Source organism: Lolium perenne, chromosome 3 (assembly GCF_019359855.2).
Source record: "Lolium perenne isolate Kyuss_39 chromosome 3, Kyuss_2.0, whole genome shotgun sequence".
Taxonomy (NCBI): Eukaryota; Viridiplantae; Streptophyta; class Magnoliopsida; order Poales; family Poaceae; genus Lolium; species Lolium perenne.
In genome coordinates this window covers 185,743,725-185,769,466 of record NC_067246.2, presented here as the reverse complement: position 1 = coordinate 185,769,466, position 25,742 = coordinate 185,743,725, and the positions used below count along the sequence as shown (strand labels likewise).

Sequence of the window (25,742 nt, the reverse complement as noted above, 5' to 3'; positions counted from 1 at the left end):
GAACTTACCGAGACGGACAAGTAGAAACTGACAGGGCACAGTGGACAAGCAGCGGCACAATGCAACAACTTGGTAGCTACATGTCACTTGAAGCTAGGATAACAAACCGTGAGCTTTGCAGCTGGTGCCATATGGCAATATGCTAGATTGATGAAGATCCAACCTTATCACCATATGAAGGCTTCATCACCATATGAAAGACACATGTTCTATCCTCTGAATATATATAGCATGCAGCAAAGTTAGGTCTATACCAATTACCAACTACAGCATACAGCAATCGCAGAAGCTACCATGGACATGCTCCAGCTTATCTCCTGCATCCACATAACAATAGCCCTGCTCTTGTTCACTCAAGCAAAGAGCTCCACTGAGGCACCCAAGGAAACAACCACCGGTTGCATTGCCGATGAGAGGATCGCCCTTCTCGCCTTGAGAGCAGGTCTTTCCGATCCTTCAAACCTCTTATCGTCATGGAATGGCGGGGACTGCTGCCGATGGAAGGGCGTGCGGTGCAGCAATAGCACCGGGCATGTCGTCGAGCTTGATCTCCATGGCCCCGATTGCAGCTACAACCTTGGTAGTGAACGGGTGCTAGGAGGAATCATAAGCTCCTCATTGGTTGATCTGCATCACCTGCAGTATCTCAACCTCAGCTGCAACTATTTCCGAGGGGCAAAAATACCCGAGTTCTTTGGTTCTCTCCGCAACTTGGAACATCTCGACCTATCCCTGTCCTACTTCAGCGGAATGATACCACCGCAGCTCGGTAATCTCTCCAACCTGCGCTACTTCATTCTTGATTCCATTGACAGTAGCAACTACGTATACTCCACTGATATCACCTGGTTGTCAAGGTTATCTTCCCTCGAGCATCTAGACATGAGCTCCGTGAACCTCGGTTCCATTCAAAACTGGGTTCCAGTGCTGAACATGCTTCCATCCCTAAAATTCCTTCGTCTATTTAGGTGCCAGCTTAACAGCAGCCCCGATTCTATCCTGCATCTTTTTTCGAATAAGGAGCATAGCCCCAGCCTCTGCATCAATAGATGCACACGGCTTGCTTTATTAAACAAAATATCTCAAGTCACAACCAATTCATCATCACTTATTACAACCACGGAATAGCTAAGGTCGATACAAGAATCAACCAAAGCTATGCATTTGCTATTCTATTATGATGCCGCCACCCAGTAGCCTGGAAAAAGAAGTCCTGAGCAACCACTAGCATCCGGTTGCATCCAATAACCATATCCTCCCGCTGCTCCACTGGGAGGAGTACAACCCATTGTTGAATTGAATGGGCGGCTCGCCGGATAACCTGCAAAAAATTAGTTCCATTTTATTTGTTAAAGATAATATCATTTCTAGTTTTCCAAATAGCCCAACAAAGAGCTGAGACACCCATTCTAATTTTTTGTTTATCCTCTTTCCTCACCCCATTCAGCCATCTACCGAACATATTAGTAGTATTAGCTGGTGGGGGAATATTATAAGTAAGGTACATCATACGCCATAATATCTTCGCAAAAGGGCAATCGAGAAACAAATGATTAACAGTTTCCATGGAATCACAGAAACAACATTTTTGGCATCCTTTCCACTTCCGTTTCGCTAAATTATCCTTAGTTAATAGCACTTTATTACTAAGGAACCACATAAAAATTTTAATTTTCAAAGGAATCTTTAACTTCCATAGGTACTTGCGAAGATAAATAGTATGGCCATTCATCCAATCAAGGTACATAGACTTGACCGAAAAGATGCCCGAATCCGTAAGCTTCCAAATAAACTTATCAGGTTCAGTTGTTAAATCAATTGTAATTAATCGTTGGCATAGATGTAACCATTGTACCCACTTATTGTCATTCAAACCTCTTCTAAAAGAAATATTAATAGGATTAGTAGCAAGCACAGTCGATACTAGCACATTTTTATGTTGAACAATATTATAAAGTGCCGGATATTGATGGGATAGTGGCATATCTCCCAACCACACATCCTCCCAGAACCTGACAGATGTTCCGTTTCCTATTCTGAAAAAGCCTCTCTGGAAGAAATCATCTTTAACATGCATGAGACCCTTCCAAAATGGAGAATCAGTCGGTTTGACCTCCACTTGTGCAAGAGTTTTGTTTCTAAGATATTTGTTACATAAAAGCTGCTGCCACATACCCTCCTCTGAAAGAAGTTTAAACAGCCATTTGCTAAGTAAACATTTGTTTTTTAATTCCAGTACTTCAATTCCCAACCCACCTTGATCCTTCGGTCTACACAAAATATTCCATTTAGACAATCTATATTTTTTCTTTTGTTCATCAGATTGCCAAAAAAAATTGGATCTATAATAATCTAACCTCTTCCTCACCCCAATTGGGATTTCTAAGAAGGAAAGCATAAACATTGGAAGACTTGTAAGAACTGAATTAATCAGAACCAACCTGTCACCATAAGACATCAATTTACTACGCCAACACCCTAATTTGGACGCAAACCTAGTTTCAATAGGACTCCACTCTGCATTCCTCAAAGACCTATAATGTACTGGAATCCCTAAGTATTTTAAAGGTAAAGTTCCAGACTCACACCCAAAAATGTGTCTGTATTGGTCCTCTATATCCTTTGCCTTGCCAAAAGCAAATATTTCACTCTTATGAAAGTTTATTTTTAAGCCCGATAATTGTTCAAAAATGCATAGGACTAATTTCATATTGACGGCCTTAGCAATGTCATGTTCCAGAAATAAGATTGTATCATCCGCATATTGTAAAATAGAAATTCCACCATCAATGAGATGAGGCAGCAAACTCCCTACTTTACCTTCATCCTTAGCCCTAGCAATCAGAATCGCTAACATATCAGCGACAATATTGAAGAGAATTGGGGATAAAGGGTCACCCTGGCGTAATCCCTTCCGGGTTTGAAAATTATGACCGATAACATCATTAACCCTTATACCAACACTCCCACCTTGCACATATTGTTTTATTCTATCACACCAAACGGGATCAAAACCCTTCATACGAAGAATCTGTTGCAAAAAGTTCCATTTAACTTTATCATACGCCTTTTCGAAATCAATTTTAAGAATCACACCATCAAGTTTTCGTCTATGCATTTCATGTATCGTCTCATGAAGTACGACCACTCCCTCTAAAATGTGTCTTCCAGGAATAAAAGCCGTCTGTGTAGGCCTAATTACCTTTTTAGCAACCTCAGCGGTACGAGTTGTGGCCACTTTAGTAAAATTTTTGAAACTCACGTTAAGTAAGCAAATCGGCCTATATTGTTGGATCTGAGTTGCATTCTCTTTCTTAGGTAGTAAAGTAATCACCCCAAAATTCAGCTTATACAAAGGCAACTCCCCTCTCTGAAAGCTCACAAATAAAGCCATCAGATCATTTTTGATAACCCCCCAAAAGTGTTGATAGAACTCCGCAGGAAATCCATCCGGCCCAGGTGATTTATTATGTTCCATCTGGAAAATAGCGTCATGAACCTCCTCCATCGAGAAGTTCGCAATTAACACTCCATTCTCCTCCGCTGACAGTTGCGGAATATCTTCAGTTCTATCTTCGTCTAACGACACCGAACTAGGCTCTGGATCCCCAAACAACTTTTTATAATATTCCGAAATGTAGACCCTCAGATTATCATCTCCCACAATGGTACCCTCATCTTGTTCCAGTTGATAGATTTTCTTTTTTCTATGTTTACCATTAGCTATAAGATGAAAATATTTGGTATTGTCTCCCCCTTCCTGAATATACTTTACTTTAGCCCTTTGTGCCCACTTAATTTCTTCATCACGACGAAGTTTATTCAACTTTTCATTGGCTTGTTTTAATTCATTACGCTCCACTAGTGATAACGGCATAGTTTCCCCCTTAATGTCCAACATATCAATAATATTCAACAATCTTTGCTTCTCCTTCTTGTATTTTCCGCTTAAATTTTTTGCCCAACCACGTAAAAAGCGGCGCAAATGCCTAATTTTATTTTGCCAAGTTTGAATTGGTGTTTTTCCGGTGGGTCCGGCTGCCCATTCAGTCGCAATGAGCTCATAAAACCCATCCTGTTCTAACCAAGCCAACTCAAACGCGAACCGAGGTTTATTACCTACATGTGACTGGATCCCCGCATCAATCAAAAGCGGCGTATGGTCCGATCCAGAGCGAGTCAAAGCCCGAACAGTGACCAAAGGGAACTTTTGTTCCCACTCTACACTCGCAAGTACTCTATCCAATTTTTCATATGTGGGAGTTTCTCTTCTACTTGCCCAGGTATATTGCCGCCCAGACAGAGCAATTTCTCGTAGATTAAGATTCTCAATGATCGCATTAAAAATAAAAGGCCAGCGAGGATTAAAATTATCATTACTTTTCTCCTCTGATTTTCTCAGAATGTTAAAATCCCCGGCTAATAACAAAGGAATCGTCTCAGATTCACAAGTCCTCACCAATTCTGCAAGGAATTCATATTTATTCTTATCTTGTGCCGCTCCATATACCGGCACAAGCAGCCACTGAAAACCATCAATTTTAGAAGTAATAGACAACTTCACACAGTAATCTCCACTGTCAACCCTATTAACCACCAAAGTGGTCGTATTAATTCCTACTAGAATTCCTCCCGATCTACTATGAGGTGGTAAGAAAAACCATGCAAAATCCTTACCCGCTGCTAAATCTCTTAAGAAATGAACCGCAAAATTAGACCGTCCTGTCTCCAATAAAGCAATAAAATCGAGGTCATACTCCCTAATCGATTCTTTCACAAATAGATGTTTCCCTGGATCTCTAAACCCCTCACTATTCCAAGTCATTCCTTTAAGATTCGTCATTGTAGTTTGGATGGTTTGATTCTAATACGGTTGCTTCTCCTAACATTTATCTTGTCATACGATTTCTTCTTATGAATTTTTTTCTCCCTAGTAGTAGGCGGCAGTATGTCAACGTCACCATCTCTCAAGAATTCCTCTTCCGCCTCTAAATCATCACATAAGTCCGACGCTCGTGATACCGCCAAACAAAAGGAAGCATCATCAGAATTTTTGCCTAATTGGTCATTGCATTTTAATAAAGTTATTGATCTTTGTAACTCAGTATCTTTTATTAACTTAGCTGCCTTAGTGCACTCATAGCGAGAATTACCCAAAGAAACCCCTAAGGACTGAGCAGCACCAATAATTTGATCATCGGAAAAAGACAAAATAGAAGTTGGTATAGGTATGGACATACCTATCACCGGCGCTTCCGCACGTTTTTTGGCGAGCATCATCGCCCTATCCATTTGCGTCATGTCGGCATTAGGCTGAGTCTGCAGTCTTCCACTCGACCGCACATCACGCCTCGACTCCTCCTGAATCCCCCCGAAAGCAACAATTTGCTCTTGAGTATAAAAAACTTTATTCGGCACCTCCTTATGCATACCAACCGGAGTAGAAAAAGACAGAGATTCTCCCTGTGAATCATGAGGCAATTGTTTAAAATGCACAGCAGACAAGTTATTATCCTGACATACAACAGATAATGTATGCACCTTGGCAATCGACGTGATCGTCGAGGACGTCGGTGTGACACTGGGCGCCTGCATGGCGTTGTTACTGCCGTGCAGCACTGGTCGAGCCGCAGCTGCACTGCCACCCATAGGCGTTGCTGGTCCAGCCTTGACGATCGGCGTTACTGGACCACTCGATGCCGCATGCCGCTGAACAAATGAAGGGAGGCTCGACGCCGCAATACGCTGAACAGGCGTAGGGATGCAGCTCGACGCCGCAGGCCAATGCCCGGACGTGCAAGCCCCACCGAAGGACTGACCCATCATTGCATGCCCCGGAGGATGTGCAGCATGCACGTCCGGAGTGATTGTCGTCGACATGATCATCTGCAGCTGCCCAGCACCCTTGCCGGCGCCCAACATCTTGGATTCATACTGTAACAACCCAAAAATTTCAAAACAAACAAAATGAATTTCCCTAGTTCCAAATTTTGGAACCAACAAAACCTTTTATTAAAATAAGATTGATACATATAGATCTTGTTTAAATCTTGTGTTTTGCCAAGATGTGTGTTATTATTGCTTATGTGCTAAACCCTAAAACCCTAAAGTGATCAAGTGAAGGTCACCAACCCAATAAAATAATAGAGAAAGAAATCAAATAAGAAAAACCTTAAACCCTAATCTTCTCCAAAAATCATTTGGATCTATTTTGAGAAACCAAAATAAAATAAAAGACATATGGGGGCATATAGCCCTAATAGGTAAATCTTGAACCCTACCTTTTTTATTTATGCTAAATGGTGGTGAACCATTATGAACCCCACTAAACCCTAAACCTCACCCCTCTTTTCACCACCCTAGCTAAAATAAAAGAAAAGGAAAATAAATAAGAAAAAGGTATATGTGCCTATGGCTATTTTATAAATCTTTACCCTAAGCTTTTCTACTTTGCTTAGAGGTTTGGAAAACCTTCACACACCTTACCTAGTACCTATCAAACCAATTCCAAGTTGAAACCAAAGAAAATCAAAAGAAACTAAAAAGGCCATAGAGGCATATGAGAGTAAAATGCAAAATTGTGAATTTGAGGATCTTGACCCTAGGACTTGAGGTGAATGGTTGGATCACCCCTATATACCATTTTAACACTCAACAACATCAAATGGGCCAAGAACACTCAAATCAAAAATCAAATGCAACATATGCATAGAGGCATATGAGGCACATAGCCATTTCACCAAACTTTGACCTATGACTTTAAACCTTGACCAAATGGTGTGAAACCATCTCTCAACCTAATATAACACTAAATTGACCCTAACCCATGTCCAAGTGAAGCAAGATGAACAAATTACAAGTTTAATGAAATATGACACATCACCTCTTATGTGTTATGGCCAATTTTGCAAATCTTTGAACAAGACCTTTTGAAATGGATTCAATGGTTTGAAAATGTTTCTAAACTAATAAGAATCACATTAGAGTCAACAAAAGTCAACTCAAATGGGGAGAAATCAAATAGGGAGAAAATCCCCAAAATTCACTCACATACACTTAGCCAATTTTGCAAATCTTCAACCAAGGCCACCAATGCTTGATCCTTTGCTTGTAGAATACTTATATATGATAAACAAACACAATTGCATCAAGGAAACAAGAATCAAATCAAAGGAAATCTCAAAACCATCTCACATGTGATGATGGTCATTTGTGTGATTTTTAACATGATCCCCTCTTTACCCCTCTGGCTTTGACTTTTCCTCAACCAAACTTGGTCAAATATGACCATGTCATCCAAGACCATGTCAAGGTGAACAACTTTGATGTTGACCACCAGTGCTGACTTTGACCAGGTTGACCAGAAATAAATTGACAAGTGATGACTTTGAAACAAAGAGAAGATTCCTCCACTTTTTGAAAACTTGCAAACCTCCACCAAATTGACCACCACCACCACCATTCCATCCCTATGAATATATGAATGAGATCCACCAAAGGAATTTTCAAAATTTGAAAACTTTTCTCTTTCGGCCATTTTCTCAATCACCTTGCAGGCGTATAAAATTGAAGCCCATGCTGGATTTTGGCTTGGACCAAGTCCAACCCTGCACTCCCCCTGCATCCCTGTACCTTTCTGCATCACTGCCAAGCCTTGCCAGCCCTGCACCTTGACCACCTTGACAAGAACAACACCATGCCGGCCACCTTGTCACTCCACATGCTCACCCCCTCTCCTCTCCCATCCAAGCCACTCCACCATGTCTCTGAGCTTGCCTAGACCTTGCTGATGCTGACCCTGCCTGCCCTTGACCAAGTGGACGTCGGCATTGACCAGGACCAGCGTGCCCAGACGCGCCCAGAAACGCCCATGCGCGACGGGACGCGCATGGTGACGCCCCGGAGCACGCCAGGACATCACCTCGCCCCGTCGACTCAGCGCTCCCCTCGACCTCTCCTTTCGCCTGCAGCCTCACCTTGACATCAGCTAGCTCGCTGACATCGCCAATTGGCCGCGGACGCGCTGCAGACGACGCCCACGACGACGACTGCCCGCCACGGTACAACACGCGCGCGTCACGCTCCTGCTCGCTACAGACCACCGTTTTCGGTGCCTTCAAGCGCGTCGTGATCCCCGTGACGTAAGGAAGAGAGCAGCATCACCTCCCACTCCTCTCCGCCACTGTGCCGTCATCGCCATGACCGACCAACCCATGCCGCGCTGCCATCCCTCGCCCGCTATAAAAGAAGGCACCCCCCGGACGATTTCTTCACTCCATCTGCTTCTCCTCTCATCCCTGAACCTCCCTGACTCCTTCCCCTCTCCAATTAAGCCCGAGGCCACCGGAATTTCACCGGAGTCCGCCGCGACAGCAGCTAGATGGAGGCGACGATTCCGAGCACCCCTGGAGCCGCCGCAACCCTCCCTCGACTCGCCTTCGTCGACCAGTTCGTTTGCCCGCCTCGCCGACCTCGCTGGACGCCGGTAAGCCGCCCATCGCCACCCTCCTGGCCGCCGGTAGGGTTAGCCCTCGCCGGAGCTCGTCGACGATGAAGACAAACCCTGGCCGTTCGATCTCCTTAAATCCCACGGCCCCCAATCCACGTACCGGTTCGGTGTTTTTAAAACAGACTGACAGTGGACCCCACTGTCAGGCGGCCCGCCCGCATCGTCAGCGTAGCTGGGCCGGCCCAATTAAGTTTCCCGCCCCCGTTTGAATTCAAACTTGTTTAATTCTTTTCATTTAAATTGTAATCTGATGCTAGTTTCAAAATTTAATAGTGACAAATCTACTGAGCCAAATTTTACAAATTTTATATATTTAGAAAGCTCATGAAAGGCCCCATCCAACCCCACTGGATTCAAATCAAAATATGTTGTAGAATAAATGTGACAAAAATAACAAGGCAGGGCCTTTTTCCACTTCAAATAATTATTAAAAATTATAGAAAAGTGCTTTTAAGATAATTTCCAACTCTCAAAAATCACATGTCACATTATCTACCAGAATATATAAAAATATGACATAGTTGCTTTACATGATCATGGCCTAGTTTAAAGATTGGCCCTATGGCTAGTTCTAGATCATTTGAAATTTGGGCAAGATAATTTATTAAAATGTAGGAGAGCTTCCCTCTCATTTAAATCTTGTCTCAACTAATTCAACATGAGTTAGATACCCTGGTTAGTTAAATCTCATATTGAATTAGTTGATGGTATTAGATCATTACTATGTGTTATTAAAATGCATGAGGTGCACCACCTCATTTACATTATGCCCAATTTTGGAATTTAAATCTATGAGGTGTAGCACCTCATTTAAATCATTCTCACAAGTGATATGAAGTAATGTGTTGACCCTTAAAGGCTTAGGTTCATGCTTGCTCACTTGTAGAATTTAAATCAACATAGTATTTAAATTACCTTAGTTATTTAATTCACATGAGATGATGAATCTCAATTAAATCACTTCCCTCAAATAATAAATGTGAAGTGTTGACCTTAGTCAACATGGTATCATTCCTGTTATTTGAGAATATTAAATCACCTCAATAGTAGTTTCTATTAAATTAGTTACAACTATGTGTTAAATCATATGAGAGGTAATCCTCTCATTTAAACCTTGTTCTCAAGTAATTTAACATGAGGTAATAACTATTCTATATAATCTCATGTTGAGTTATTTAGTGACATTAAATCACTACCCTGTTAGTATTAAATTGCATGAGATATGGAACCTCATTTAAATCATTTTCTCAAATAATAAGTATGAAGAGGTTGACTTGGGTCAACCTAGGTCATATATTGTTAATGAGAGGAAATTATTTCTCTGAGTAATTAAAAGTAACACCTTATTTAGTATGAGAGGAAATTATTTTTCCTAAATAAGAAAACAACACATTTACCCACTTAATAGTAATGTGTGATGCTAATTTAACTTGTGTAAATTATATGAGGTGTTTCACTTCATTTAAATCTTGTCCCAAGTATTTTCATATGAAGTTTGAACCCCTGGTCAAATACTCTCATATGAAATACTTGGAGATTTTAAACCATAATAGGCATTATTAAATGGTATGAGGTATCTCTACCTCATTTAAATCATTTTCTCAAATGATGATGATGAATGGTTGACTTAGGTCAACATAAATTCATGTGTGATGGTTTGAGAAATTAAATCTTAAGAAGATTCAATGAGAGGAAATTATTCCTCAAGAATTAAAAGGAAACTATCATTTACATATATAATGAGAGGAAATTATTTTTTCTTAAGAATAAAACCATATCAACCCACATGATGACAATGTGATAATGCTAGAATAGTTGGTGTGGTCTATGTGTGTGCTTTTTATAGCTCTTGAACTTGTGTGGTGATTGTATACCCCGTATTCGTATTTATAGACGCTAGTGCCGAAGGCTACGAAGGGGACGACGAGAACATCTACGGAGAAGAAGGAGGAACATTTTGATCAATACACCAACCAAGGCAAGCTAATATTCTTGCAAGATAATACTCTTGCAAAGTGCAAAGCTCACCATGAGCAAGGCCTTATCCCATTTACTTTATGCTTATGATCCTATCTCCCAGTTCCACTTTACAAGCTTTATTTTTACTTTTGTTTTATCAAGGTACTTTTTGATTTATGATTCACTTGATTAGTCTTGGATTAGTACAAGAGTATCCAAAGTTAGCCTAGAAGCCAAGTAAATTACTTAGCACCCCTCATACCTAGATGCTAGTGCTAAATTAAATTGGCTATTCTAGATGGGAACTTGTGTGTGTGAAATGACTTTGAAAACCTTGGAATGACGAGTCATTCTATTGAAAGATTTTTAAAGGTGAATATGACTGGTGAATGACTTGGTGAATTTTACCAAAACTGATGGTTGGGTTCGGATGCGATACCATTTCCAATTTACAAGTACCCCCACAATACCTGGTTATGGGTAGGGCTTAACTGGAAGTTTATGTGTCTTAGTATGGGTTCCCTCTAAACAAGCGTCATCGGGGTTATGCCGAAAGCTGCCTCCACCACAAAAGAAACGACGTTAAAGATGAGGTGAATGTCCGGCCCAAGCCCTGTGCAGTTCCCAGGTTGACAGTTGGTCTTCACTGGGAGGCCAAGCTCATGGGGAGAGGTGCCTATACTAGGATATGTAAGTGAAAGGTTATGGTTGATGATCCGCGTACTGAGTTACGATTATTCAGGGTTACCCCTGACGGATGTAATCAAAAGTTGTGGCACAAGCGTACAACCTCTGCAGAGTGTAAACCTATTCGAATAGCCGCGTCCACGGTTATGGACGGTTGGAAAGGCCATACTGTTCCGTCATCAGACCTTTTACAAAACTGTGACATATGATTTGTGACTTGAACTTGAAAAGGGGAATGGTGAGTTTGACTTGAATCACAACAAATGTTGTGGGAATGACACTAATGTTCCCACTTGAGTTAGTTAGCACATGAAAGGTCTTGATTTCAAATACTTGTGAACTAAAATTGGCTTTATGCAAAAGAAACTAGAGCTTAGCACCCCTTTACCAGAAATGTTCGTACTTATATTAGTATTAGTTTGCGAGTACTTTAAAGTACTCACGGCTGTGTCCCTGGCTATTCAAATGGCCAGACTATGAAGAGGAGCAGCAGTATGAAGAGGATGGACAGCAGGACGTCTACGACAACTAGGACTACTCCTGACGTCAAGCGTTGGCCTGTGGACTATAGAGTCTCCTTCTATATACGCTTCCGCTATGTATTTGTGACGTGTGTTGAAACAATAGTTCAACTATTATTGTAATATTGGATCATGTGATCTATTTGTAAGACGACTATGATATGTAATGAATGATGACTTATGATATTCAACTGTTATGTCTCGCAACAACAATATTCCTGGGATTGCGATGTATGGCATAACAGGCATCTGGACTTAAAAATCCGGGTGTTGACAAGTTGGTATCAGAGCCATTGTTTGACCTTAGGAGACCCTAGTTAGAATGGACGTCTGAAAAACTTAGTTTCAAAAACCAATGAAATGAATAATTGTGAAAACTTGTTCTTACTCTTATCCTTGAGATCTTCTGCAAAAATGAGAAAGCTATACTTTACTTTCTTTACAAGCCTACCTAAAATGTTGCACACTTGACTACTTCTTTAACTTACTTATCCTAATTGCTCACAGATGAAGTACCAATGGGAGTCCTATCAGCTTGGTTCCGGAGGCGACCTAAGGTTCGAAAAGGAGTTGAAGCAACTAGTGGACTATCTAGGACACCCGTATCCCGAGTTCTTCGGAATACCCCTCAAGGCTCAGTTAGGAGAACCACCTCAGTGGGACGTTTCTACTGATCTACGAAGGAAGCTTGATGCCCCGGTATGGGAAACCATATGGTTTTCTGTAACGGGAAACACTTGGAAGGAAGGACTAGACAAAGCTATGCAAGAAGCAATTTCCCGTCTGTGTGGACAAAATGAGGACAAGATCAAAAACACTCGTTTCATCTACTACCCAAGACATGACTCCATGGGAAGACCGATGACCATGCCCCCGCCACAACCAAAGATGAACCCCTATGAAGCACCTCAGGACTTCAGGCAGTACAAAACCCGCAGGGATTTGGACAACGCCCTCACCTCTCGCCAAGCACCTCACCCGTGAAGAAGAAGAATCCACCCTGAAGAGTAGTATCACTCCCGCACTTAAGTAGGTGTGAGTTGTATCAGGATCCCCTTGTATCGTAGAGCGAATGAATGGTTCTTCAAACCAACGGTGTGTTAGATTTGTAATGTGTGATGCTTGGTATGAATGAAAAAGTGTTGTTGGTTGTACCCCCTCAACACTACTCAAGTTTGGAACTTTTCAAATTTTATCTCAACCAAACCATAGAAATTCCCCCCTTATCTTATGATCTACCTCATTGTTCAGATGGCCCCTCCTACCCGCAACAACCCCCATGCCCAAGCCAACCAGATGCACATTAAGCACGCCAAGATGACTGACACCATCAACATCCTTGCAATGGAGCGCAAGGCACTTCGTCATCAGCACGCCAAGAAGGACTACCTCATTGCTCGCCTCCGCGTGAAGATAGCATCACTGGAGCAGCTCATCCCATTACCCAACCATGCCCCCAGAGACAAGTCCACTGTGATTTGCTATGCATGTGGTGTTACTGGTCATTACTCTAAAAAGTGCCCGATGAAAGCCGCCAACAATGCCCCAAGGACTGGAAGCAATGCTGTACCCATTGCCCAAAAGGACAAGTCAACGGTAACCTGCTATGAATGTGGAACTGTGGGTCATTACTCCAATGAATGCCCCAAGAAGCTTGCCAGGATTGCCGCCAATACCGCAGCACCTGCTCAGCAACAGCGCCGCTTTGCTGGAAGAAGGAACCAGAACAACAACAACGGACGTTTCTACCACATGACCGCCACTGAAGCTCAGGAAGCACCCCAGACCATGCCAAGTATGTCTTCCTATTAAGAAAATACTCAATCTCTCTTAGGAACCTAACTTTCCTTAAAATCTCGGGACGGGATTTGTTTAAGGGGGAAGGGTTTGTAACAACCCAAAAATTTCAAAACAAACAAAATGAATTTCCCTAGTTCCAAATTTTGGAACCAACAAAAACTTTTATTAAAATAAGATTGATACATATAGATCTTGTTTAAATCTTGTGTTTTGCCAAGATGTGTGTTATTATTGCTTATGTGCTAAACCCTAAAACCCTAAAGTGATCAAGTGAAGGTCACCAACCCAATAAAATAATAGAGAAAGAAATCAAATAAGAAAAACCTTAAACCCTAATCTTCTCCAAAAATCATTTGGATCTATTTTGAGAAACCAAAATAAAATAAAAGACATATGGGGGCATATAGCCCTAATAGGTAAATCTTGAACCCTACCTTTTTTATTTATGCTAAATGGTGGTGAACCATTATGAACCCCACTAAACCCTAAACCTCACCCCTCTTTTCACCACCCTAGCTAAAATAAAAGAAAAGGAAAATAAATAAGAAAAAGGTATATGTGCCTATGGCTATTTTATAAATCTTTACCCTAAGCTTTTCTACTTTGCTTAGAGGTTTGGAAAACCTTCACACACCTTACCTAGTACCTATCAAACCAATTCCAAGTTGAAACCAAAGAAAATCAAAAGAAACTAAAAAGGCCATAGAGGCATATGAGAGTAAAATGCAAAATTGTGAATTTGAGGATCTTGACCCTAGGACTTGAGGTGAATGGTTGGATCACCCCTATATACCATTTCAACACTCAACAACATCAAATGGGCCAAGAACACTCAAATCAAAAATCAAATGCAACATATGCATAGAGGCATATGAGGCACATAGCCATTTCACCAAACTTTGACCTATGACTTTAAACCTTGACCAAATGGTGTGAAACCATCTCTCAACCTAATATAACACTAAATTGACCCTAACCCATGTCCAAGTGAAGCAAGATGAACAAATTACAAGTTTAATGAAATATGACACATCACCTCTTATGTGTTATGGCCAATTTTGCAAATCTTTGAACAAGACCTTTTGAAATGGATTCAATGGTTTGAAAATGTTTCTAAACTAATAAGAATCACATTAGAGTCAACAAAAGTCAACTCAAATGGGGAGAAATCAAATAGGGAGAAAATCCCCAAAATTCACTCACATACACTTAGCCAATTTTGCAAATCTTCAACCAAGGCCACCAATGCTTGATCCTTTGCTTGTAGAATACTTATATATGATAAACAAACACAATTGCATCAAGGAAACAAGAATCAAATCAAAGGAAATCTCAAAACCATCTCACATGTGATGATGGTCATTTGTGTGATTTTTAACATGATCCCCTCTTTACCCCTCTGGCTTTGACTTTTCCTCAACCAAACTTGGTCAACTATGACCATGTCATCCAAGACCATGTCAAGGTGAACAACTTTGATGTTGACCACCAGTGCTGACTTTGACCAGGTTGACCAGAAATAAATTGACAAGTGATGACTTTGAAACAAAGAGAAGATTCCTCCACTTTTTGAAAACTTGCAAACCTCCACCAAATTGACCACCACCACCACCATTCCATCCCTATGAATATATGAATGAGATCCACCAAAGGAATTTTCAAAATTTGAAAACTTTTCTCTTTCGGCCATTTTCTCAAACACCTTGCAGGCAGAAGTAAAATTGAAGCCCATGCTGGATTTTGGCTTGGACCAAGTCCAACCCTGCACTCCCCCTGCATCCCTGTACCTTTCTGCATCACTGCCAAGCCTTGCCAGCCCTGCACCTTGACCACCTTGACAAGAACAACACCATGCCGGCCACCTTGTCACTCCACATGCTCACCCCCTCTCCTCTCCCATCCAAGCCACTCCACCATGTCTCTGAGCTTGCCTAGACCTTGCTGATGCTGACCCTGCCTGCCCTTGACCAAGTGGACGTCGGCATTGACCAGGACCAGCGTGCCCAGACGCGCCCAGAAACGCCCATGCGCGACGGGACGCGCATGGTGACGCCCCGGAGCACGCCAGGACATCACCTCGCCCCGTCGACTCAGCGCTCCCCTCGACCTCTCCTTTCGCCTGCAGCCTCACCTTGACATCAGCTAGCTCGCTGACATCGCCAATTGGCCACGGACGCGCTGCAGACGACGCCCACGATGACGACTGCCCGCCACGGTACAACACGCGCGCGTCACGCTCCTGCTCGCTACAGACCACCGTTTTCGGTGCCTTCAAGCGCGTCGTGATCCCCGTGACGTAAGGAAGAGAGCAGCATCACCTCCCACTCCTCTCCGCCACTGTGCCGTCATCGCCATGACCGACCAACCCATGCCGCGCTGCCATCCCTCGCCCGCTATAAAAGAAGGCACCCCCCGGATGATTTCTTCACTCCATCTGCTTCTCCTCTCATCCCTGAACCTCCCTGACTCCTTCCCCTCTCCAATTAAGCCCGAGGCCACCGGAATTTCACCGGAGTCCGCCGCGACAGCAGCCAGACGGAGGCGACGATTCCGAGCACCCCTGGAGCCGCCGCAACCCTCCCTCGACTCGCCTTCGTCGACCAGTTCGTTTGCCCGCCTCGCCGACCTCGCTGGACAACAGTAAGCCGCCCATCGCCACCCTCCTGGCCGCCGGTAGGGTTAGCCCTCGCCGGAGCTCGTCGACGATGAAGACAAACCCTGGCCGTTCGATCTCCTTAAATCCCACGGCCCCCAATCCACGTACCGGTTCGGTGTTTTTAAAACAGACTGACAGTGGACCCCACTGTCAGGCGGCCCGCCCGCATCGTCAGCGTAGCTGGGCCGGCCCAATTAAGTTTCCCGCCCCCGTTTGAATTCAAACTTGTTTAATTCTTTTCATTTAAATTGTAATCTGATGCTAGTTTCAAAATTTAATAGTGACAAATCTACTGAGCCAAATTTTACAAATTTTATATATTTAGAAAGCTCATGAAAGGCCCCATCCAACCCCACTGGATTCAAATCAAAATATGTTGTAGAATAAATGTGACAAAAATAACAAGGCAGGGCCTTTTTCCACTTCAAATAATTATTAAAAATTATAGAAAAGTGCTTTTAAGATAATTTCCAACTCTCAAAAATCACATGTCACATTATCTACCAGAATATATAAAAATATGACATAGTTGCTTTACATGATCATGGCCTAGTTTAAAGATTGGCCCTATGGCTAGTTCTAGATCATTTGAAATTTGGGCAAGATAATTTATTAAAATGTAGGAGAGCTTCCCTCTCATTTAAATCTTGTCTCAACTAATTCAACATGAGTTAGATACCCTGGTTAGTTAAATCTCATATTGAATTAGTTGATGGTATTAGATCATTACTATGTGTTATTAAAATGCATGAGGTGCACCACCTCATTTACATTATGCCCAATTTTAGAATTTAAATCTATGAGGTGTAGCACCTCATTTAAATCATTCTCACAAGTTATATGAAGTAATGTGTTGACCCTTAAAGGCTTAGGTTCATGCTTGCTCACTTGTAGAATTTAAATCAACATAGTATTTAAATTACCTTAGTTATTTAATTCACATGAGATGATGAATCTCAATTAAATCACTTCCCTCAAATAATAAATGTGAAGTGTTGACCTTAGTCAACATGGTATCATTCCTGTTATTTGAGAATATTAAATCACCTCAATAGTAGTTTCTATTAAATTAGTTACAACTATGTGTTAAATCATATGAGAGGTAATCCTCTCATTTAAACCTTGTTCTCAAGTAATTTAACATGAGGTAATAACTATTCTATATAATCTCATGTTGAGTTATTTAGTGACATTAAATCACTACCCTGTTAGTATTAAATTGCATGAGGTATGGAACCTCATTTAAATCATTTTCTCAAATAATAAGTATGAAGAGGTTGACTTGGGTCAACCTAGGTCATATATTGTTAATGAGAGGAAATTATTTCTCTGAGTAATTAAAAGTAACACCTTATTTAGTATGAGAGGAAATTATTTTTCCTAAATAAGAAAACAACACATTTACCCACTTAATAGTAATGTGTGATGCTAATTTAACTTGTGTAAATTATATGAGGTGTTTCACTTCATTTAAATCTTGTCCCAAGTATTTTCATATGAAGTTTGAACCCCTGGTCAAATACTCTCATATGAAATACTTGGAGATTTTAAACCATAATAGGCATTATTAAATGGTATGAGGTATCTCTACCTCATTTAAATCATTTTCTCAAATGATGATGATGAATGGTTGACTTAGGTCAACATAAATTCATGTGCGATGGTTTGAGAAATTAAATCTTAAGAAGATTCAATGAGAGGAAATTATTCCTCAAGAATTAAAAGGAAACTATCATTTACATATATAATGAGAGGAAATTATTTTTTCTTAAGAATAAAACCATATCAACCCACATGATGACAATGTGATAATGCTAGAATAGTTGGTGTGGTCTATGTGTGTGCTTTTTATAGCTCTTGAACTTGTGTGGTGATTGTATACCCCGTATTCGTATTTATAGATGCTAGTGCCGAAGGCTACGAAGGGGACGACGAGAACATCTACGGAGAAGAAGGAGGAACATTTTGATCAATACACCAACCAAGGCAAGCTAATATTCTTGCAAGATAATACTCTTGCAAAGTGCAAAGCTCACCATGAGCAAGGCCTTATCCCATTTACTTTATGCTTATGATCCTATCTCCCAGTTCCACTTTACAAGCTTTATTTTTACTTTTGTTTTATCAAGGTACTTTTTGATTTATGATTCACTTGATTAGTCTTGGATTAGTACAAGAGTATCCAAAGTTAGCCTAGAAGCCAAGTAAATTACTTAGCACCCCTCATACCTAGATGCTAGTGCTAAATTAAATTGGTTATTCTAGATGGGAACTTGTGTGTGTGAAATGACTTTGAAAACCTTGGAATGACGAGTCATTCTATTGAAAGATTTTTAAAGGTGAATATGACTGGTGAATGACTTGGTGAATTTTACCAAAACTGATGGTTGGGTTCGGATGCGATACCATTTCCAATTTACAAGTACCCCCACAATACCTGGTTATGGGTAGGGCTTAACTGGAAGTTTATGTGTCTTAGTATGGGTTGCCTCTAAACAAGCGTCATCGGGGTTATGCCGAAAGCTGCCTCCACCACAAAAGAAACGACGTTAAAGATGAGGTGAATGTCCGGCCCAAGCCCTGTGCGATTCCCGTGTTGACAGTTGGTCTTCACTGGGAGGCCAAGCTCATGGGGAGAGGTGCCTATACTAGGATATGTAAGTGAAAGGTTATGGTTGATGATCCGCGTACTGAGTTACGATTATTCAGGGTTACCCCTGACGGATGTAATCAAAAGTTGTGGCACAAGCGTACAACCTCTGCAGAGTGTAAACCTATTCGAATAGCCGCGTCCACGGTTATGGACGGTTGGAAAGGCCATACTGTTCCGTCATCAGACCTTTTACAAAACTGTGACATATGATTTGTGACTTGAACTTGAAAAGGGGAATGGTGAGTTTGACTTGAATCACAACAAATGTTGTGGGAATGACACTAATGTTCCCACTTGAGTTAGTTAGCACATGAAAGGTCTTGATTTCAAATACTTGTGAACTAAAATTGGCTTTATGCAAAAGAAACTAGAGCTTAGCACCCCTTTACCAGAAATGTTCGTACTTATATTAGTATTAGTTTGCGAGTACTTTAAAGTACTCACGGCTGTGTCCCTGGCTATTCAAATGGCCAGACTATGAAGAGGAGCAGCAGTATGAAGAGGATGGACAGCAGGACGTCTACGACAACTAGGACTACTCCTGACGTCAAGCGTTGGCCTGTGGACTATAGAGTCTCCTTCTATCTACGCTTCCGCTATGTATTTGTGACGTGTGTTGAAACAATAGTTCAACTATTATTGTAATATTGGATCATGTGATCTATTTGTAAGACGACTATGATATGTAATGAATGATGACTTATGATATTCAACTGTTATGTCTCGCAACAACAATATTCCTGGGATTGCGATGTATGGCATAACAGGCATCTGGACTTAAAAATCCGGGTGTTGACACATACTCCGTATTGAGCTTCTCAGCATGCATGAGCCTCTGATTAGTGACAGGAGTTATCGGCACATACTCATCGACTTCCTCCGCCACATCACTGAAAGTAGAAAAGAGTTGTTTAGGACTAATACCGACTTTGTATGAATTACATAGTACATCATCATACCTTGTTGCACTTTTAGAAACAGAGACAATTTTGATTAGATCATCCTCAACGCCAACATCACTTGTCTCGGACACATGCATATCAACAGACTTTGCATTTAAATTTTGCTTAGAATTCGGTGCTTCTTTTTCATCCTTCTTCTCTCCGATGTTTTTTGTCCTCTTTACATTACGGTCCCCATCAGCACCCTTCGAGTTGTCATGAATATTAGGATCATCATCACCTCCATCTCCCGGAGCCTCAGACATAGTAACATCAAGGGTACTGGTGGCTTGCTCTCCTTCTACCTCAAATCTCAGACGGAAAAACTCATGTTTGATCTTAAGATCCCATGTCTCAGGAATAAGACTAGTGTCAAGACAAGTAATAAGGATACGCAGAACATTATGTTGTCTCGTGAAGGAAATATCCAGATCTTTTGTCTTGCCAAAAACATCACCAAGTGCCCAAAGAGCTAAATAATCATCGAGAGCTACCGGTGGCAAACCAGACACTCTTACCCACACATCCTCAGGTATCCATGCGGGTTGTACTTCCTTCTTCCAAGAATCAAAAAGGAGAACAATATTTGAGTCTGGTACATGAAATCTTCCAAAGTGTTGCACCCTTACCAACTCAACTTTGCTTGGGAAATTTACTCTAAACACCTTCTCCTCCATCTGTTCCACCTCCCACTGATAAAGAGGATCAGGAACAATCCACTGCAGATGATTAATCAGCTGTTCCACCGATAGCTCACCACCAGACACTTCCACTCTACCAAGTCTAGTATTTTCCACCCTTGGCCTAACTGACGCCGACAGAGGTAATTCCCAAAAAGCAAGATCTGGGTGTCCCATACCATACATAGCAAGACGCAATCTAGGAGCACGAAGTAATGGACAATCCTTTGAATCATGATCCGGTTTCTGACAACATTCACACAACACTGCCTCACAATCATTCAGGAAGTGCCCCACCTTGCGACAGCGAAAACAACTCGGACCTTTCTTTTTAGTTGCAGCCACAAACTCGGCTTCAGAGAGGTTTTCCAAATCCCCAGGAACACAGCCTGCCACAGCCAAGAGAACATTCTCCGCTCGCTGAGCCCCTTGCTGCTGATTAACTTGCTCATTAGCATTGTTGTGTACCACAGTACTTGGCGGCGCCCTAGCAATGCCCGCTTGTCTCGCCCCCGCGGGCAGCGGTTGGGAAGCAACCTTCGGAACATACTGCTGTGGACCCGATTGTTGAGCACCTGGCTGCGAAGAATCAGGTTGGCCAGCAAGTTGGCGAGCAAAAGCCTCCGCCGCATCTGCCACCATTTTCTGTTGAATCTCTGTTAAACCTGAGACATTGGCAGCATACCTACCATTCCCAATACCTCCCAAATTATTTGCATTGCTAGTTGGAACCGAACGTCGAGCATTGTAGTTGCCATTGTTACCGTATTGGCGACGAACATCAGGCCGATTGTTGAACCCATGATAGTTCTGATTGCCACCGCCGTTGAATTGCCTTCCCTGTCCTGCCCGGAAAACTCCATCCGCAAACACATTGCTCCCTTGATCACCACCATGGCCGGCACCCTGTCCCTCACCCGCAGTTCCACTTGGACCTCCCTCATGAAAGTTCGGACCCCGGCCACCATCCTGAAAGCCTCCCCCTCGACCTCCACGGCCTCCTCCATCTCCTTCTTGCCACGCAGCGCCACCACGCCTGCCGTGCATAGCACGACCTCGGTTCGGGAAGCCGCCCCGATTCGCCATGACGAGAGAACAGGGCGCAGCGTTCAGCGTCGCCACAGATGGCGGCTGAGGAGAGGAACGAGAACCACGAAAACCTAAACGGCTATCCTGCATCTGAATCTTACGTCTATTGAAACACTCGACATTTCTGGCAACCAATTCCATAAGCCTATCACACCCAACTGGTTCTGGGAATTGACTAGCCTGAGGCATCTTGATATCTCCGACAACGAATTTAGCGGACCCTTTGCTGATGAAATAGGGAACATGACATCTATGGTCAAGATTGATTTGTCTTACAATAACCTCGTGGGTATGGTACCATCAAATATGCAGAATTTGTGTTCCTTGGAAGAGTTGCTTTTGGCTTACAACAACATCAACGGGAGCATACCAGAACTATTTCAACGTTTACCTAGGTGCTCATGGAATAAATTGCGAACCTTGCGTCTACCTTTCTGCAATTTGAGAGGAAGCATGCCAACCAACAACCATCCGAGAACCCCTTACAAATTTGACTACACTTGACCTATCATTAAACAAGCTCATCGGTGCTGTGCCACTTTGGATAGGAACTCTCACGGAGCTAACTTCATTAAATCTAGGCATGAACAATTTACATGGTGTTATACATGATGGTCATTTGTCGGGCTTATTAAGCTTGGAGAAATTGTCGTTGGGTTATAATTCCATAGCCATCATAGTGTGTTGTGAAGTGTATATGTGGATTGCCTAGACCTTTCCATCAGTTCGGACTTTTGGTTCAAGTGGCTAGTGCATAAAGTTTAACATGGTATCAAAGCCCCAGGTCTCAAGTTCAAATCCTAGCTCTTTCCATCAGTTCGGACTTTTGGTTCAAGTGGCTAGTGCATGAAGCTTAACATGGTATCAGAGCCCCAGGTCTCAAGTTCAAATCCTGGCTTTCACATGGTTTTCGCAATTAAGCCTAAAAATTGTTGTTGCCCCCCTCTTTAGCCACCGCTGTTTCGGTGTGCTCTTCTTCTTTCACGTGTTGAATTTCTCGGACTTTTGGTTCAAGTGGCTAGTGCATGAAGCTTAACAAATTCAACCTGGGTTCCTCCATTCCGTTTAACAAAGGCTGTTCTTGGGTCATGCCTTCTCGGGCCTAAGTTTCCATCATGGCTCAGAAGCCAAAAAGGTCTAACATATCTTGACATATCAAACACTACCATATCAGACATGGTACCGGATTGGTTTTGGATAATTTCTTCTTCGGTGAATACTCTGTATATCTCCAATAACCGAATTAGCGGTACTCTGCCATCTACAATGGAATTCATGAGAGCAACTGATATGGATCTCAGCTCAAACCATTTCACTGGTCCAATACCTATCACTAGTGGAGAAGAGACCTTTGGTCCCAACCAAATGTCCCAGTGCTGAACCAAACCGGGACCAATGCCCAGGGCGACCCCACAAGCTGGCGCCTGTCCTGTAGTGGCCTTTGGACCCGGTTTGTATTACAAACCGGGACTAAAGGGTCCACGGCAGGGCGCGGCAGGCCGTGTCAGGCGTGGCAAACCTTTAGTCCCGGTTTGTAATACAAACCGGGTCCAAAGGCCCCGCCTCTGGCTATATAACCTTGCCCCTGCCCAAGGGTCCAAACACTTGGCCATTTTTTCACTTTCTTCACAAGAGGGGTGTATTGCTCTCCTCACTTCTTCACATGCACAAGAGGTGTTCGATGAAATGCTTAAGAGGATTTGCCACTTGAGTTTACACAAATCAAGCCACACTTAACTTGCTTTTTTCTTCTTCATCGAGGTTAACAACTTTATCCTTTTCATCTACAATTGATAAAATGCATGTGTATATATACATCGTGATGTTCTGTAATGGTTTTGATCAGCTTAATTATATCATGCAGATGAATCGGCAATGGATGTACATTGACCGACGGTTTGACGAGTTCACTTCGGGCCTGGATAATTTTATGGCCGTGGCGGAGGCAAACAAACATGGTGGCTTCATGTATTGTCCATGTGTGGACTGCAAGAATACCATAAATTACGCTCACTCGAGTCTCATTCATAGCCACCTTCTGCGATCTGGTTTCATGCCCAGTTACTATTGTTGGACCAAGCACGGAGAAAGAGGGGTTATGATGGAAGACAATGAAGAAGAGGAAGAGGATGATGACGGTTATCCCAATTTCCCTGAATACGATGATACTGCAGAAGGCAATGGAGACAATGAAGTAGAAGATCAAGAGGCACCAGATGAGCCTGCTGATGATGATCTTGGCCGGGCCATTGCTGATGCAAGGAGAGAATGTGAAACTGAAAAGGAAAGGTTGGCCTTCGACAAGATGATAGAAGATCACAATAAATTGTTATACCCAACTTGCGAAGATGGCCATAAAAAGCTAGGCAGCACATTGGAATTGTTGCAATGGAAGGCAGAGAACGGTGTCACTGACTCAGGATTTGGAAAGTTGCTGACAATAATTAAGAGGAAGCTTCCAAGGGGTAACGCATTGCCCGCCAGTACGTACGAAGCGAAGAAGATTGTCTGCCCTCTAGGATTAGATGTGCAAAAGATACATGCATGCATTAATGACGGCATCCTCTACCGCGGTGAGTACGAGAATTTGGATGCATGTCCGGTGTGCACTGCATTGCGGTATAAGATCAGACGAGATGACCCTGGTGATGTTGTGATATGGGGTGGCCCGATCTTCTCAGTAAGCGACGGTGGTGATGAACACACGATGGTAGCAGCGGATGGAATCGATGATGATGAGGAGGATAACTTGTATGACGCCGACGAAGTCTCTCGATTGATTCATAATGCCAATGCAACAGCTCTCAACCCTGCAAGATATTCGCAACTCCACACACTTGCGCACGTAGCCGCCGACCACGAAGCGGTAGATTGCAATCTTCTAATCCCCAATGGAACAGCAGATCACACAAACTTTCAGTAGCATAAAACTCCAGATCGCAACGAATTGGAGAGTTGGGGAACAATAGTTTTGCTTAGCAAACAACTATGAACTAGGGTTTATCTTAAACTTGGTCTAAAGCAGCTAGGGGGTCGTCCAAGGCACTTATATAGGTGTCCGGGACGAGTTCTGGTCGAAAAATACAAGTAAAACCGACCCAGAATAGTTCTAGTCGAGACAGACTCGGACAGATCCGGTCTGGAATCCGGTCAACCGGGCCAGTGACCGGGCTACCTGGCGTAGAACCCGGTCAACCGGGCGGCAAACCGGGAAGTTCGCAAAAATCCGGTTTTTGCCCGGTACGATAAATCCCATCCGGTTGGCGCCCGGTCAACCGGGCCAGGGACCGGGCTGGCCGGTCCGGAGGCCGGTCTAACCGGGTGCTGGACCGGCCTGGACGTCGTATTCTCCTCTCGCGCCTTCCTCCCGCTCCTCCCTCGCGCGACCATGAGATATCTTCATGTCCAGCTCCATGTCCAGCTTCACGTCCATCTTGACGTCCGTCTTCATGTCCAGCTGCTTCTCTACTCCTCGTGCGATGCTCGTCTCCTCTTGATACCTGATGATACATATGTAATAGGACTTAGGCAGTATAAAATTCTCATCAATCAAAGTATCGTTTAGAAACAAGTTCACCTGTTGTTTAAGTAGCTTCGCACGAGCCCTTGTAATCGGTCCAATCCAAACTTCATCGGACTTGAGCTTCACAGCAGGTTCATCTTCATTCATCAATGACGGAGGTAATGGTGTAGTAGGGATGTCCTCATCATCTCCCCCCCCCCCCCTTCAAAAGGCGTCGACCTCGACGCTCCAAGGTCTTCTCCGTCATATGGTGTCAAATCAGCAACATTGAAAGAATTACTGACACCGAACTCATCAACTGGAAGATCTATCGAGTATGCATTATCATTGATCTTGGCAAGCACTTTGTAAGGACCAGCACCACGAGGCTTCAACTTAGACTTCCGCAGCTTCGGGAACCTATCCTTGTGAAAATGTACCCAGACCATATCACCAGGCTTGAACAGCATCTCTTTGCGCTTCTTGTTCACCCTCGCAGCATTGCTCTTGCCTTTCTTCTTGATCAACTCTTTAGTCTTCACATGGATTTTTCGCACAAAATCTGCCCTCTTGGATGCCTCCATATTAACTCTCTCATGTATGGGCAAAGGCAACAAGTCAAGTGGAGTAATGGGTTTGAAACCATATACCACCTCAAAAGGACACAACTCCGTGGTAGAATGTACCGCCCTGTTGTAAGCAAACTCGACATGCGGCAAACACTCTTCCCACTCCTTCAGGTTCT

The 25,742-nt window shown here is 42.8% G+C and overlaps 1 pseudogene; it reads left to right on the top strand.

The window, feature by feature from the left end:
• Nucleotides 1-270: 270 nt before the first annotated feature.
• LOC127339714 (receptor-like protein EIX2) overlaps nucleotides 271-25,742 on the top strand; it is a 78,495-nt pseudogene continuing 53,023 nt past the window's right edge.